Source organism: Schistocerca cancellata, chromosome 3 (genome assembly GCF_023864275.1).
Source record: "Schistocerca cancellata isolate TAMUIC-IGC-003103 chromosome 3, iqSchCanc2.1, whole genome shotgun sequence".
Taxonomy (NCBI): domain Eukaryota; kingdom Metazoa; phylum Arthropoda; class Insecta; order Orthoptera; family Acrididae; genus Schistocerca; species Schistocerca cancellata.
The window spans coordinates 767,821,567-767,835,536 of NC_064628.1; the positions used below are offsets into that span (position 1 = coordinate 767,821,567).

Here is a 13,970-nt window from a genome sequence, read left to right on the forward strand (position 1 = left end):
CACTCTCCCCTCCCTGAAGAAGGAACCAATAATTCTGAAACATAACACATGGATAGTATTCCTGGAGGTATGTACTGGTCAGATATTTCATATCATAATTTTGTGACATGGTTATTAGTGACTCACTTCAGCTAATACACATGGACAAAAATTAATTAAGAATGCAATAAAATAATAAAACTGTAAAATACCTCACATAAAACCAAAAAAACTGAAAAACGTTGAAGTGGAAAGGGTTGGTTCATTGCTAAAAGTAGTATGATGACCACACTGTTTGTTGGTTCTCAATACTCCCAGAGAAAGCTGTGAAGATAAACTAGAATTTAATAATTGCATAACATTGACTCTTTGCCTAAAATAGGTTATACTGTTAAATACTGATTGAAGTAGTGCTGTGGTTAATGCATTGGATTTGCATTCAGGACGATGATGGTTCAAAACTGATTTAGGTTTTATGTGACTTCCTTAAATCGCTTCAGGCCAATGACAGGATGGTTACGTTGAAAGGGCGCAGCCAAATTCCTTCCCCATCTTTTCCTAGTCCGAAGGGATTGATGACCTCGCTGTTTGATTCCTCCCTCCCCCCCTCCCCCCCCCCCCCCCACCCCTCCTACTGGTGCATTTTACTAATTTGGCATACAGTTGTTCAGATGGCACAGGTACCAAGCACTTGTGGTTCCTATCACCAGAAGAAGAAACAAAGTATTAGAGGGCAGTGTATTATCTGACGGCAAATTTCTAAGACACTATATCTTCTAAAGGTCTGCAGAGAGGTACTCCATGGTCAGATAGTTGTATTCATCAACTACAGTTTCCTTCATTTCTAGCCATTTCTTCCCCCAAAGAAACATTATCCTAATCATCAACTGTGAAGTTACAACATGTGGGCCAGGGAGGGGGGAGTGGGTCTTTGCATTTCGGCAGGAGAGCATTATATTTTGCCAGTGTAGATACTGTACAAGCCTCCTCAGTTTTAGCATCTATCAACTCCTGCTCCAGATTTCTACCACACACTGGCATCCAGCAGAATATCACTTTATCCTCTAGCTACATCATTTAAAAGAGGGTCTATTAGAAAATTTGTAAAAATATAAAGCACCATATAGAGACAGCTCAATAACACTAGAAGCACTATTGGTGAAGCATTCCAGTAATTACAGATTAGTAACATGAACAGCCAATCAGCCATTTATATAAACTTGACCTATGTTTCAATACTACTCTGAGTATCTTCTTCAGGAGTACTTGATGTTATTTGGTTATATCGATTAAAACATGTTAAATGAATCGTGAACAAACCAGCTCATGTCACATGTAGTAATGTTTGGCTGTTTACTCTACTAATCAAAGCTTACTCATAGTTGCTGTTAACAGCCATGTTCAAGATTGTACATTCTGGTAATATTGCTTATCTGAAGCGCTGTTTGCACAGGAAAGTCTGTTCTATTGGCTACTCCAGCAGAGCCAAGATATAAATTGTGGAATAATACCTCCTTAATTTACGCTGCAAGTAACTAAGACACAGTCTGCATGAGATGCTCTCTGTTCCAAGTTTTTCCCTGTGATATCCACTTTGACAAGTGAGGCATTTTCTGGAAGAAGGGTTCATAGGTTTATGTGCCCTTTTTTGGGAAATTATTTACAATTAATAAGTGGGTTATGTAGAATGTTTTACCAAGGTTTTGTTTCATTATCTCAATGCTAGGGGCTAGGGCAGCACTTTCTTGATGTGTGTACATGCAGCCCTTCTCATTCAGTCTAATGTACAGCTAGAGCTGTGTTTAAAATTCAAAAGTAATTTGTTCTAAAATACAAATAAGATGGCTCAGTACTAGGCTCACTAATGTACAAAGGTCCATATACATCACTGCAACATTCGAAGCAGAAATACAGTAATAGAGTACTGGAAAAGCTGAGACTATCAACAGTGGCATTTAATTCAGTGAAGCCAGAAAAAAAGACTGTTAGGGATTTATTTAAATATGTGAATGATGAAAGTACTTCATGGTTACACAATATGCTTGAAGACAGTCACCAGCAACCAGATGTTATTTAGAAAATAGCCATCCATGTAGGACAGGAAGAAGAAGAAGAGAAACAAAAGGTCCTTCAGTAACTAAAAATTATACCAGAGGAACTGTTCATCATAATGTATGGACCACAGAACAAAACAGTATTTTATTCGCATAGTTGTATTTTGGTATAAATTTTTCTTTCTGTTATTTTATTTTTGTACCTTTCTGAAAGTTTCATGACCAGAGGTGTTATTGAGAATAACATTACTGTTATGTATCAATATGTTCTGAGGATTAAAATAAAATCTAATAAAGGATCTGTAAATGTTTATCACAAATATCATTTTTCACTTTAAAAACATAGGTGAAATATCTACTATTATCTAGAGATTTGTTTAATAGTAGTACACATCCTATGACAATCAAACAAAGGAAACTTCAAGTAGGAATATCAACAATGTAGGAAAAGAAAGAAAAACTGGTAGAAACCGACCTCGGGGAAGATCAGTTTGGATTCCGTAGAAATATGGGAACACGTGACGCAATACTGACCTTACGACTTATCTTAGAAGAAAGATTAAGGAAAGGCAAACCTACATTTCTAGCATTTGTAGACTTAGAGAAAGCTTTTGAGAATGTTGACTGGAAGACTCTCTTTCAAATTCTAAAGGAGCAGGGGTAAAATACAAGAAGTGAAAGGCTATTTACAATTTGTACAGAAACCAGATGGCAGTTCTAACAGTCGAGGGACATGAAAGGGAATCAGTGGTTGGGAATGGAGTGAGACAGGGTTGTAGCCTCTCCCCGATGTTATTCAATCTGTATATTCAGCAAGCAGTAAAGGAAACAAAAGAAAAATTCGGAGTAGATATTAAAATCCATGGAGAAGAAATAAAAACTTTGAGGTTCACCGATGACATTGTAATTCTGTCAGAGACAGCAAAGGACTTGGAAGAGCAGTTGAACAGAATGGACAGTGTCTTGAAAGGAGGATATAAGATGAACATCAACAAAAGCAAAACGAAGATAATGGAATGTAGTCGAATTAAGTTGGGTGATGCTGAGGGAATTAGATTAGGAAATGAGACACTTAAAGTAGTAAAGGAGTTTTGCCATTGGGGGAGCAAAGTAACTGATGATGGTCAAAGTAGAGAAGATATAAAATTTAGACTGGCAAAGGCAAGGAAAGCGTTTCTGAAGAAGAGAAATTTTTTAACATCGAGTATAGATTTAAGTGTCAGGAAGTTGTTTCTGAAAGTATTTGTATGGAGTGTAGCCATGTATGGAAGTGAAACTTGGATGATAAATAGTTTAGACAAGAAGAGAATAGAAGCTGTCGAAATGTGGTGCTACAGAAGAATGTTGAAGATTAGGTGGGTAGATCACGTAACTAATGAGTAGGTATTGAATAGGATTGGGGAGAAGTTTGTGGCACAACTTGACTAGAAGAAGGGATCGGTTGGTAGGACATGTCCTGAGGCATCAAGGGATCACAAATTTAGCATTGGAGGGCAGCGTGGAGGGTAAAAATCGTAGAGGGAGACCAAGAGATGAATACACTAAGCAGATTCAGAAGGATGTAGGTTGCAGTAAGTACTGGGAGATGAAGACCTTGCACAGGATAGGGTAGCATGGAGAGCTTGCTATTTACCATAAAGAAGACACCTCAAGTTGCAGACAGGCCTGATTAAGAGACACTGGCCTGAGATGCTTTGAGTTGGTGGTCATGTGTGTGTAACGTGTGCCTACTTGTCTTTGTGTGTGAACATTGTGTGTGTGTGTCTCTTACCTGGTGGAAGACATCCTATGAAAATATACTTGTATATTAGAATCATGTTGTTATTTAAATATATTAAAAGTAAGTCCTTAAGACTTAACCAATAACTGGGAACCTCCTATCTTGCTCAGAAACCCTTTCTATGATCTCTCTTACTGCAGGCAACACAGTGGGACCATTTAGTGGTGTTCAGAAACTCACACTATGATCTCTTTTAATTTCCTTAATAATTTAGCAGCATGTGGCCCTATTTACCATAATTGAAAGGTATAAGGTTATTTGCACTTAGTTGGCATTTGTACTATTACAAAGCTGCACACCTGTCCTGACTGCAAAGTGCCATGTCTTTCTCAGCCAGGGGATAGAGGCAGTCTTCATAAAGACTTTGGAATTAAAGAATCAGTGGCTTGTGAATCAACAGCCATATTACATGTTTAAATACAGCCAGTTGGGTGTACAGTATGCTAGCTTATGAGGCAGAGATGAGAAACAGACCCAGTTTGAATCTGTGTGGCAGACTAACAACTGTCAGTGTGATACATCAGCCAGTCTGAGTAAGGGTTTTTAGCAGTTTTCAGCCAATTCTGGGCTGGTACCAAATAACTGCCTCAGACAATGTGATACCAACCACTTAAAATTTGATAATACATAGAACAAAGTTTACAGATAGATGGCACACAAGACACATATGCACTTATCAGTGCCAGTGATAGTTAGAGAGCATAAAAGATATCAACAGTAGGGAAAGCCCCAACTGAAGCACTGAGTAATATACTCTGTCTGTTATTCAGGGTCGGAGTTTCAAAGAGCTCAACAGTTCATCCACTCAAACAAGAGGTACAAGAGTGCCCTACTACATTACGTGCTAAGAAATCCTCATGCCCTAGCACATTAAGTGCACAGAAATCCTCAACTATGATTAATGGACAAGGGAGCTGTGTAGCAAGGTCAGTGAGAGACTCGTAGTCCTTCCTTTAAGAGACAGGTAATAGGAATGAACAGTTGATGGTACAAGTAGTATTAAAGTTACTGCTTCGATGATGGCATTGAGACTGAGAGATGAATAGTGGTACTCAGCCCTAAAAATATGGCCATTTCACATTTAGACTTCTTTGTTATGATGCTCTTCTTTCTTTGGAGGCTATAATCATTGGCAAATGAGAGCCAGTGTCTTTGAGGTGAATTTCCCAAACAAACAATTAGACTGGTTTCACCCATGCTAAAAATTATTCTCCTGCACATGAAACATGAATCCACTGATATTCTATAGGAGCAGTATAAGTAGTTACATTTTTATGTCTTCATCTTCTTTTTGTTTCACATTGTTGAGAAGCATGTGACGCACAAGAAAGTAGTAAAGGGAGCTTTTGGTTTTCTAACATGATTTTCAACTTTTATTGGTTGGGTAGGAAGTCATCATTTGATCGCTTTGACGAGAACTACCAGTTTTGTATGGTCAGGTACATATGACTTGATGTTTTGGTTTTGTTAAAAGTTTTCCCTTAATATATGTGTTTTACTGAAGTGATGGACTAATTGCATTGTTAGATATGCTACCTACACTATATGTAAGTACAGACTTCCACATCCAGTGCCACCCTCAGTAAAACTTTACCAAGTATGTGACCATGTTGTCATGATAAACTGACCAACTTTCTGACCACTGACACACGTGTCCTGCCATTCTGTAGACAACTAGTGCTGGCAACCTAGATAATATGAACCTGCATCATTCATTCAGTCATTCATAATGTTCTGAAGATCCCCTGAAGAAGGAAAACCTTCACTGGGTGGAATGAGACAAGGTATATAGTAACAAAAGACTACCAAATCTTATGATTTTAATGTGTATACTGCATTAATGATAAACTCTCATTATAGCATTTAATGCTATTCACACTTATGCCTTCTAAATTTGATTCAGTTACTTAGTAAGATAGCTGCTACTCTCAAATATATATATATATATATATATGAATATAATAGAGGGAAACGTTCCACGTGGGAAAAAATATATTTAAAAAGAAAGATGATGAGACTTACCAATATATATATATATATATATATATATATATATATATATATATATATATATATATATATAAAAAACAAAGATGATGTGACTTACCAAATGAAAGTGCTGGCAGGTCGACAGACACACAAACAAACACAAACATACACACAAAATTCAAGCTTTCGCAACCAACGGTTGCCTCGTCTGGAAAGAGGGAAGGAGAAGGAAAGACAAAAGGATATGGGTTTTAAGGGAGAGGGTAAGGAGTCATTCCAATCCCGGGAGCGGAAAGACTTACCTTAGGGTTTACCAACGGTTGCCTCGTCAGGAAAGAGGGAAGGAGAAGGAAAGACAAAAGGATATGGGTTTTAAGGGAGAGGGTAAGGAGTCATTCCAATCCCGGGAGCGGAAAGACTTACCTTAGGGGGAAAAAAGGACAGGTATACACTCGCACACACACACATATCCATCCACACATACACAGACACAAGCAGACATTTGTAAAGGCAAAGAGTTTGGGCAGAGATGTCAGTCGGGACGGAAGTACAGAGGCAAAGATGATGTTGAAAGACAGGTGAGGTATGAGCGGCGGCAGATTGAAATTAGAAATTAGCGGAGATTGAGGCCTGGCGGATAGCGAGAAGAGAGGATATGCTGAAGGGCAAGTTCCCATCTCCGGAGTTCTGACAGGTTGGTGTTTGTGGGAAGTATCCAGATAACCCGGACGGTGTAACACTGTGCCAAGATGTGCTGGCCGTGCACCAAGGCATGTTTAGCCACAGGGTGATCCTCATTACCAACAAACACTGTCTGCCTGTGTCCATTCATGCAAATGGACAGTTTGTTGCTGGTCATTCCCACATAGAATGCATCACAGTGTAGGCAGGTCAGTTGGTAGATCACGTGGGTGCTTTCACACGTGGCTCTGCCTTTGATTGTGTACACCTTCCGGGTTACAGGACTGGAGTAGGTGGTGGTGGGAGGGTGCATGGGACAGGTTTTACACCGGGGGCGGTTACAAGGGTAGGAGCCAGAGGGTAGGGAAGGTGGTTTGGGGATTTCATAGGGATGAACCAAGAGGTTACGAAGGTTAGGTGGACGGCGGAAAGACACTCTTGGTGGAGTGGGGAGGATTTCATGAAGGATGGATCTCATTTCAGGGCAGGATTTGAGGAAGTCGTATCCCTGCTGGAGAGCCACATTCAGAATCTGATCCAGTCCCGGAAAGTATCCTGTCACAAGTGGGGCACTTTTGTGGTTCTTCTGTGGGAGGTTCTGGGTTTGAGAGGATGAGGAAGTGGCTCTGGTTATTTGCTTCTGTACCAGGTCGGGAGGGTAGTTGCGGGATGCGAAAGCTGTTGTCAGGTTGTTGGTGTAATGCCTCAGGGATTCCGCACTGGAGCAGATTCGTTTGCCACGAAGACCTAGGCTGTAGGGAAGGGACCGTTTGATGTGGAATGGGTGGCAGCTGTCGTAATGGAGGTACTGTTGCTTGTTGGTGGGTTTGATGTGGACGGACGTCTGAAGCTGCCCATTGGACAGGTGAAGGTCAACATCAAGGAAAGTGGCATGGGATTTGGAGTAGGACCAGGTGAATCTGATGGAACCAAAGGAGTTGAGGTTGGAGAGGAAATTCTGGAGTTCTTCTTCACTGTGAGTCCAGATCATGAAGATGTCATCAATAAATCTGTACCAAACTTTGGGTTGGCAGGCCTGGGTAACCAAGAAGGCTTCCTCTAAGCGACCCATGAATAGGTTGGCGTACGAGGGGGCCATCCTGGTACCCATGGCTGTTCCCTTTAATTGTTGGTATGTCTGGTTTTCAAAAGTGAAGAAGTTGTGGGTCAGGATGAAGCTGGCTAAGGTAATGAGGAAAGAGGTTTTAGGTAGGGTGGCAGGTGATCGGCGTGAAAGGAAGTGCTCCATCGCAGCGAGGCCCTGGACGTGCGGGATATTTGTGTATAAGGAAGTGGCATCAATGGTTACAAGGATGGTTTCTGGGGGTAACGGACTGGGTAAGGATTCCAGGCGTTCGAGAAAGTGGTTGGTGTCTTTGATGAAGGATGGGAGACTGCATGTAATGGGTTGAAGGTGTTGATCTACGTAGGCAGAGATACGTTCTGTGGGGGCTTGGTAACCAGCTACAATGGGGCGGCCGGGATGAGTGGGTTTGTGAATTTTAGGGAGAAGGTAGAAGGGAGGGGTGCGGGGTGTCGGTGGGGTCAGGAAGTTGATGGAGTCAGGTGAAAGGTTTTGTAGGGGGCCTAAGGTTCTGAGGATTCCTTGAACCTCTGCCTGGACATCAGGAATGGGATTACCTTGGCAAACTTTGTATGTGGTGTTGTCTGAAAGCTGACGCAGTCCCTCAGCCACGTACTCCCGATGATCAAGTACCACGGTCGTGGAACCCTTGTCCGCCGGAAGAATGACGATGGACTGGTCAGCCTTCAGATCACGGATAGCCTGGGCTTCAGCAGTGGTGATGTTGGGAGTAGGATTAAGGTTTCTTAATAAGGATTGAGAGGCAAGGCTGGAAGTCAGAAATTCCTGGAAGGTTTGGAGAGGGTGATTTTGAGGAAGAGGAGGTGGGTCCCGCTGTGACGGAGGACGGAAATGTTCCGGGCAGGGTTCAATTTGGATAGTGTCTCGGGGAGTTGGATCGTTAGGGGTAGGATTAGGATCATTTTTCTTCGTGGCAAAGTGATACTTCCAGCAGAGAGTACGAGTGTAGGACAGTAAATCTTTGACGAGGGCTGTTTGGTTGAATCTGGGAGTGGGGCTGAAGGTGAGGCCTATCATCTTTGTTTTTAAATATATTTTTCCTTCGTGGAATGTTTCCTTCTATTATAACTATATATATATACATATATATATATATATATTTGAGACTTACCAAACAAAAGCGCTGGCAGGTCGATAGACACACAAACATACACACAAAAATCTAGCTTTCGCAACCGTCTGGAAAGAGGGAAGGAGAAGGAAAGACAAAAGGATATGGGTTTTAAGGGAGAGGGTAAGGAGTCATTCCAATCCCGGGAGCGGAAAGACTTACCTTAGGGGGAAAAAAGGACAGGTATACACTCGCACACACACACATATATATATTTTTCCCACGTTTTAAGGGAGAGGGTAAGGAGTCATTCCAATCCCGGGAATCCTCTATTATATATATATATATATATATATATATATATATATATATATATATATATATATATATATATTATAATAGAAGGAAACATTCCACGAGGGAAAAATATACCTAAAGACAAAGATGATGTGACTTACCAAATGAAAGTGCTGGCAGGTCGACAGACACACATACGAACACAAACATACACACAAAATTCAAGCTTTCGCAACAAACTGTTGCCTCATCAGGAAAGAGGGAAGGAGAGGGAAAGACGAAAGGATGTGGGTTTTAAGGGAGAGGGTAAGGAGTCATTCCAGTCCCGGGAGTGGAAAGACTTACCTTAGGGGGAATAAAGGACGGGTATACACTCGCACACACACACATATCCATCCACACATATACAGACACAAGCAGACATATTTAAAGACCTGTCTGCTTGTGTCTGTATATGTGTGGATGGATATGTGTGTGTGTGCGAGTGTATACCCGTCCTTTTTTCCCCCTAAGGCAAGTCTTTCCGCTCCCGGGACTGGAATGACTCCTTACCCTCTCCCTTAAAATCCACATCCTTTTGTCTTTCCCTCTCCTTCCCTCTTTCCTGATGAGGCAACAGTTTGTTGCGAAAGCTTGAATTTTGTGTGTATGTTTGTGTTCTTATGTGTGTCTGTCGACCTGCCAGCACTTTCATTTGGTAAGTCACATCATCTTTGTTTTTAGGTATATATATATATATATATATATATATATATATATATATATATATATATATATATATATATATAAAGATGATGAGACTTACCAAACAAAAGCGCTGGCAGGTCGATAGACACACAAACATACACACAAAATTCTAGCTTTCGCAACCAACGGTTGCCTCGTCAGGAAAGAGGGAAGGAGAGGGAAAGACAAAAGGATTTGGGTTTTAAGGGAGAGGGTAAGGAGTCATTCCAATCCCGTGAGCGGAAAGACTTACCTTAGGGGGAAAATAGGACAGGTATACACTCGCGCGCACACACACACACACATATCCATCCACACATGTACAGACACAAGCAGACATATACAGAGGCAAAGAGTTTGGGCAGAGATGTCAGTCGAGGCGGAAGTGCAGAGGCAAAGATGTTGTTGAATGACAGGTGAGGTATGAGTGGCGGCAACTTGAAATTAGCGGAGATTGAGGACTGGTGGATAATGGGAAGAGAGGATATATTGAAGAGCAAGTTCCCATCTCCGGAGTTCGGATAGGTTGATGTTAGTGGGAAGTATCCAGATAACCCGGACGGTGTAACACTGTGCCAAGATGTGCTGGCTGTGTACCAAGGCATGTTTAGCCACAGGGTGATCCTCATTACTAACAAACACTGTCTGCCTGTGTCCATTCATGTGAATGGACAGTTTGTTGCTGGTCATTCCCACATAGAATGCGTCACAGTGTAGGCAGGTCAGTTGGTAGATCACGTGGGTGCTTTCATATGTGGCTCTGCCTTTGATCGTGTACACCATCCGGGTTACAGGACTGGAGTAGGTGGTGGTGGGAGGGTGCATGGGACAGGTTTTACCCCGGGGGCAGTTACATGGGTAGGAGCCAGAGGGTAGGGAAGGTGGTCTGGGTTTTCATAGGGATGAACTAAGAGGTTACGAAGGTTAGGTGGACGGCGGAAAGACACTCTTGGTGGAGTGGGGAGGATTTCATGAAGGATGGATCTCATTTCAGGGCAGGATTTGAGGAAGTCGTATCCCTGCTGGAGAGCCACATTCAGAGTCTGATCCAGTCCCGGAAAGTATCCTGTCACAAGTGGGGCACTTTTGTGGTTCTTCTGTGGGAGGTTCTGGGTTTGAGAGGATGAGGAAGTGGCTCTGGTTATTTGCTTTTGTACCAGGTTGGGAGGGTAGTTGCAGGATGTGAAAGCTGTTGTCAGGTTGTTGGCATAATGGTTCAGGGATTCCGGACTGGAGCAGATTCGTTTGCCACGAAGACCTAGGCTGTAGGGAAGGGACCGTTTGATGTGGAATGGGTGGCAGCTGTCATAATGGAGGTACTGTTGCTTGTTGGTGGGTTTGATGTGGACGGACGTGTGAAGCTGGCCATTGGACAGGTGGAGGTCAACATCAAGGAAAGTCGCATGGGATTTGGAGTAGGACCAGGTGAATCTGATGGAACCAAAGGAGTTGAGGTCGGAGAGGAAATTCTGGAGTTCTTCTTCACTGTGAGTCCAGTTCATGAAGATGTCATCAATAAATCTGTACCAAACTTTGGGTTGACAGGCCTGGGTAACCAAGAAGGCTTCCTCTAAGCGACCCATGAATAGGTTGGCGTACGAAGGGGCCATCCTGGTACCCATGGCTGTTCCCTTTAATTGTTGGTATGTCTGGTCTTCAAACGTGAAGAAGTTGTGGGTCAGGATGAAGCTGGCTAAGGTAATGAGGAAAGAGGTTTTAGGTAGGGTGGCAGGTGATCGGCATGAAAGGAAGTGCTCCATCACAGTGAGGCCCTGGACGTGCGGGATATTTGTGTATAAGGAAGTGGCATCAATGGTTACAAGGATGGTTTCTGGGGGTAACGGATTGGGTAAGGATTCCAGGCGTTTGAGAAAGTGGTTGGTGTCTTTGATGAAGGATGGGAGACTGCATGTAATGGGTTGAAGGTGTTGATCTACGTAGGCAGAGATACGTTCTGTGGGGGCTTGGTAACCAGCTACAATGGGGCGGCCAGGATGATTGGGTTTGTGAATTTTAGGAAGAAGGTAGAAGGTAGGGGTGCGGGGTGTCGGTGGGGTCAGGAGGTTGATGGAGTCAGGTGAAAGGTTTTGTAGGGGGCCTAAGGTTCTGAGGATTCCTTGAACCTCTGCCTGGACATCAGGAATGGGATTACCTTGGCAAACTTTGTATGTGGTGTTGTCTGAAAGCCGACGCAGTCCCTCAGCCACATACTCCCGACGATCAAGTACCACGGTCGTGGAACCCTTGTCCGCCGGAAGAATGACAATGGACCAGTCAGCCTTCAGATCACGGATAGCCTGGGCTTCAGCAGTGGTGATGTTGGGAGTAGGATTAAGGTTTTTTAATAAGGATTGAGAGGCAAGGCTGGAAGTCAGAAATTCCTGGAAGGTTTGGAGAGGGTGATTATGAGGAAGGGGAGGTGGGTCCTGCTGTGACGGAAGATGGAACTGTTCCAGGCAGGGTTCAATTTGGATAGTGTCTTGGGGAGTTGGATCATTAGGGGTAGGATTAGGATCATTTTTCTTCGTGGCAAAGTGATACTTCCAGCAGAGAGTACGAGTGTAGGACAGTAAATCTTTGACGAGGGCTGTTTGGTTGAATCTGGGAGTGGGGCTTACTGGCCTACACCTGTCCTACACTCGTACTCTCTGCTGGAAGTATCACTTTGCCACTAAGAAAAATGATCCTAATCCTACCCCTAATGATCCAACTCCCCAAGACACTATTCAAATTGAACCCTGCCTGGAACAGTTCCATCCTCCGTCACAGCAGGACCCACCTCCTCTTCCTCAAAATCACCCTCTCCAAACCTTCCAGGAATTTCTGACTTCCAGCCTTGCCTCTCAATCCTTATTAAGAAACCTTAATCCTACTCCCAACATCACCACTGCTGAAGCCCAGGCTATCCGTGATCTGAAGGCTGACCGGTCCATCGTCATCCTTCCGGCAGACAATGGTTCCACGACCGTGGTACTTGATCGTCGGGAGTATGTGGCTGAGGGACTGCGTCGGCTTTCATACAACACCACATACAAAGTTTGCCAAGGTAATCCCATTCCTGATGTCCAGGCAGAGGTTCAAGGAATCCTCAGAACCTTAGGCCCCCAACAAAACCTTTCACCTGACTCCATCAACCTCCTGACCCCACCGACACCCCGCACCCCTACCTTCTACGTTCTTCCTAAAATTCACAAACCCAATCATCCAGGCCGCCCCATTGTAGCTGGTTACCAAACCCCCACAGAACGTATCTCTGCCTACGTAGATCAACACCTTCAACCCATTACATGCAGTCTCCCATCCTTCATCAAAGACACCAACCACTTTCTCAAACGCCTGGAATCCTTACCCAATCCGTTACCCCCAGAAACCATCCTTGTAACCATTGATGTCACTTCCTTATACAGAAATATCCCGCACGTCCAGGGCCTCGCTGCGATGGAGCACTTCCTTTCATGCCGATCACCTGCCACCCTACCTAAAACCTCTTTCCTCATTACCTTAGCTAGCTTCATCCTGACCCACAACTTCTTCACGTTTGAAGACCAGACATACCAACAATTAAAGGGAACGGCCATGGGTACCAGGATGGCCCCTTCGTACGCCAACCTATTCATGGGTCGCTTAGAGGAAGCCTTCTTGGTTACCCAGGCCTGTCAACCCAAAGTTTGGTACAGATTTATTGATGACATTTTCATGATCTGGACTCACAGTGAAGAAGAACTCCAGAATTTCCTCTCCGACCTCAACTCCTTTGGTTCCATCAGATTCACCTGGTCCTACTCCAAATCCCATGCCACTTTCCTTGATGTTGACCTCCACCTGTCCAATGGCCAGCTTCACATGTCCGTCCACATCAAACCCACCAACAAGCAACAGTACCTCCATTATGACAGCTGCCACCCATTCCACATCAAACGGTCCCTTCCCTACAGCCTAGGTCTTCGTGGCAAACGAGTCTGCTCCAGTCCAGAATTCCTGAACCATTACACCAACAACCTGACAACAGCTTTCGCATCCTGCAACTACCCTCCCGACCTGGTACAAAAGCAAATAACCAGAGCCACTTCCTTATCCTCTCAAACCCAGAACCTCCCACAGAAGAACCACAAAAGTACCCCACTTGTGACAGGATACTTTCCTGGACTGGATCAGACTCTGAATGTGGCTCTCCAGCAGGGATACGACTTCCTCAAATCCTGCCCTGAAATGAGATCCATCCTTCATGAAATCCTCCCCACTCCACCAAGAGTGTCTTTCCGCCGTCCACCTAACCTTCGTAACCTCTTAGTTCATCCCTATGAAATC

The 13,970-nt window shown here is 43.5% G+C and overlaps 1 protein-coding gene across 1 annotated transcript in view; it reads right to left on the reverse strand.

The window, feature by feature from the left end:
* Nucleotides 1–13,970, reverse strand: part of LOC126175804 (uncharacterized) — a 165,348-nt gene that overhangs the window by 106,404 nt on the left and 44,974 nt on the right. The gene's annotated exons all lie outside the window — the stretch shown is intronic.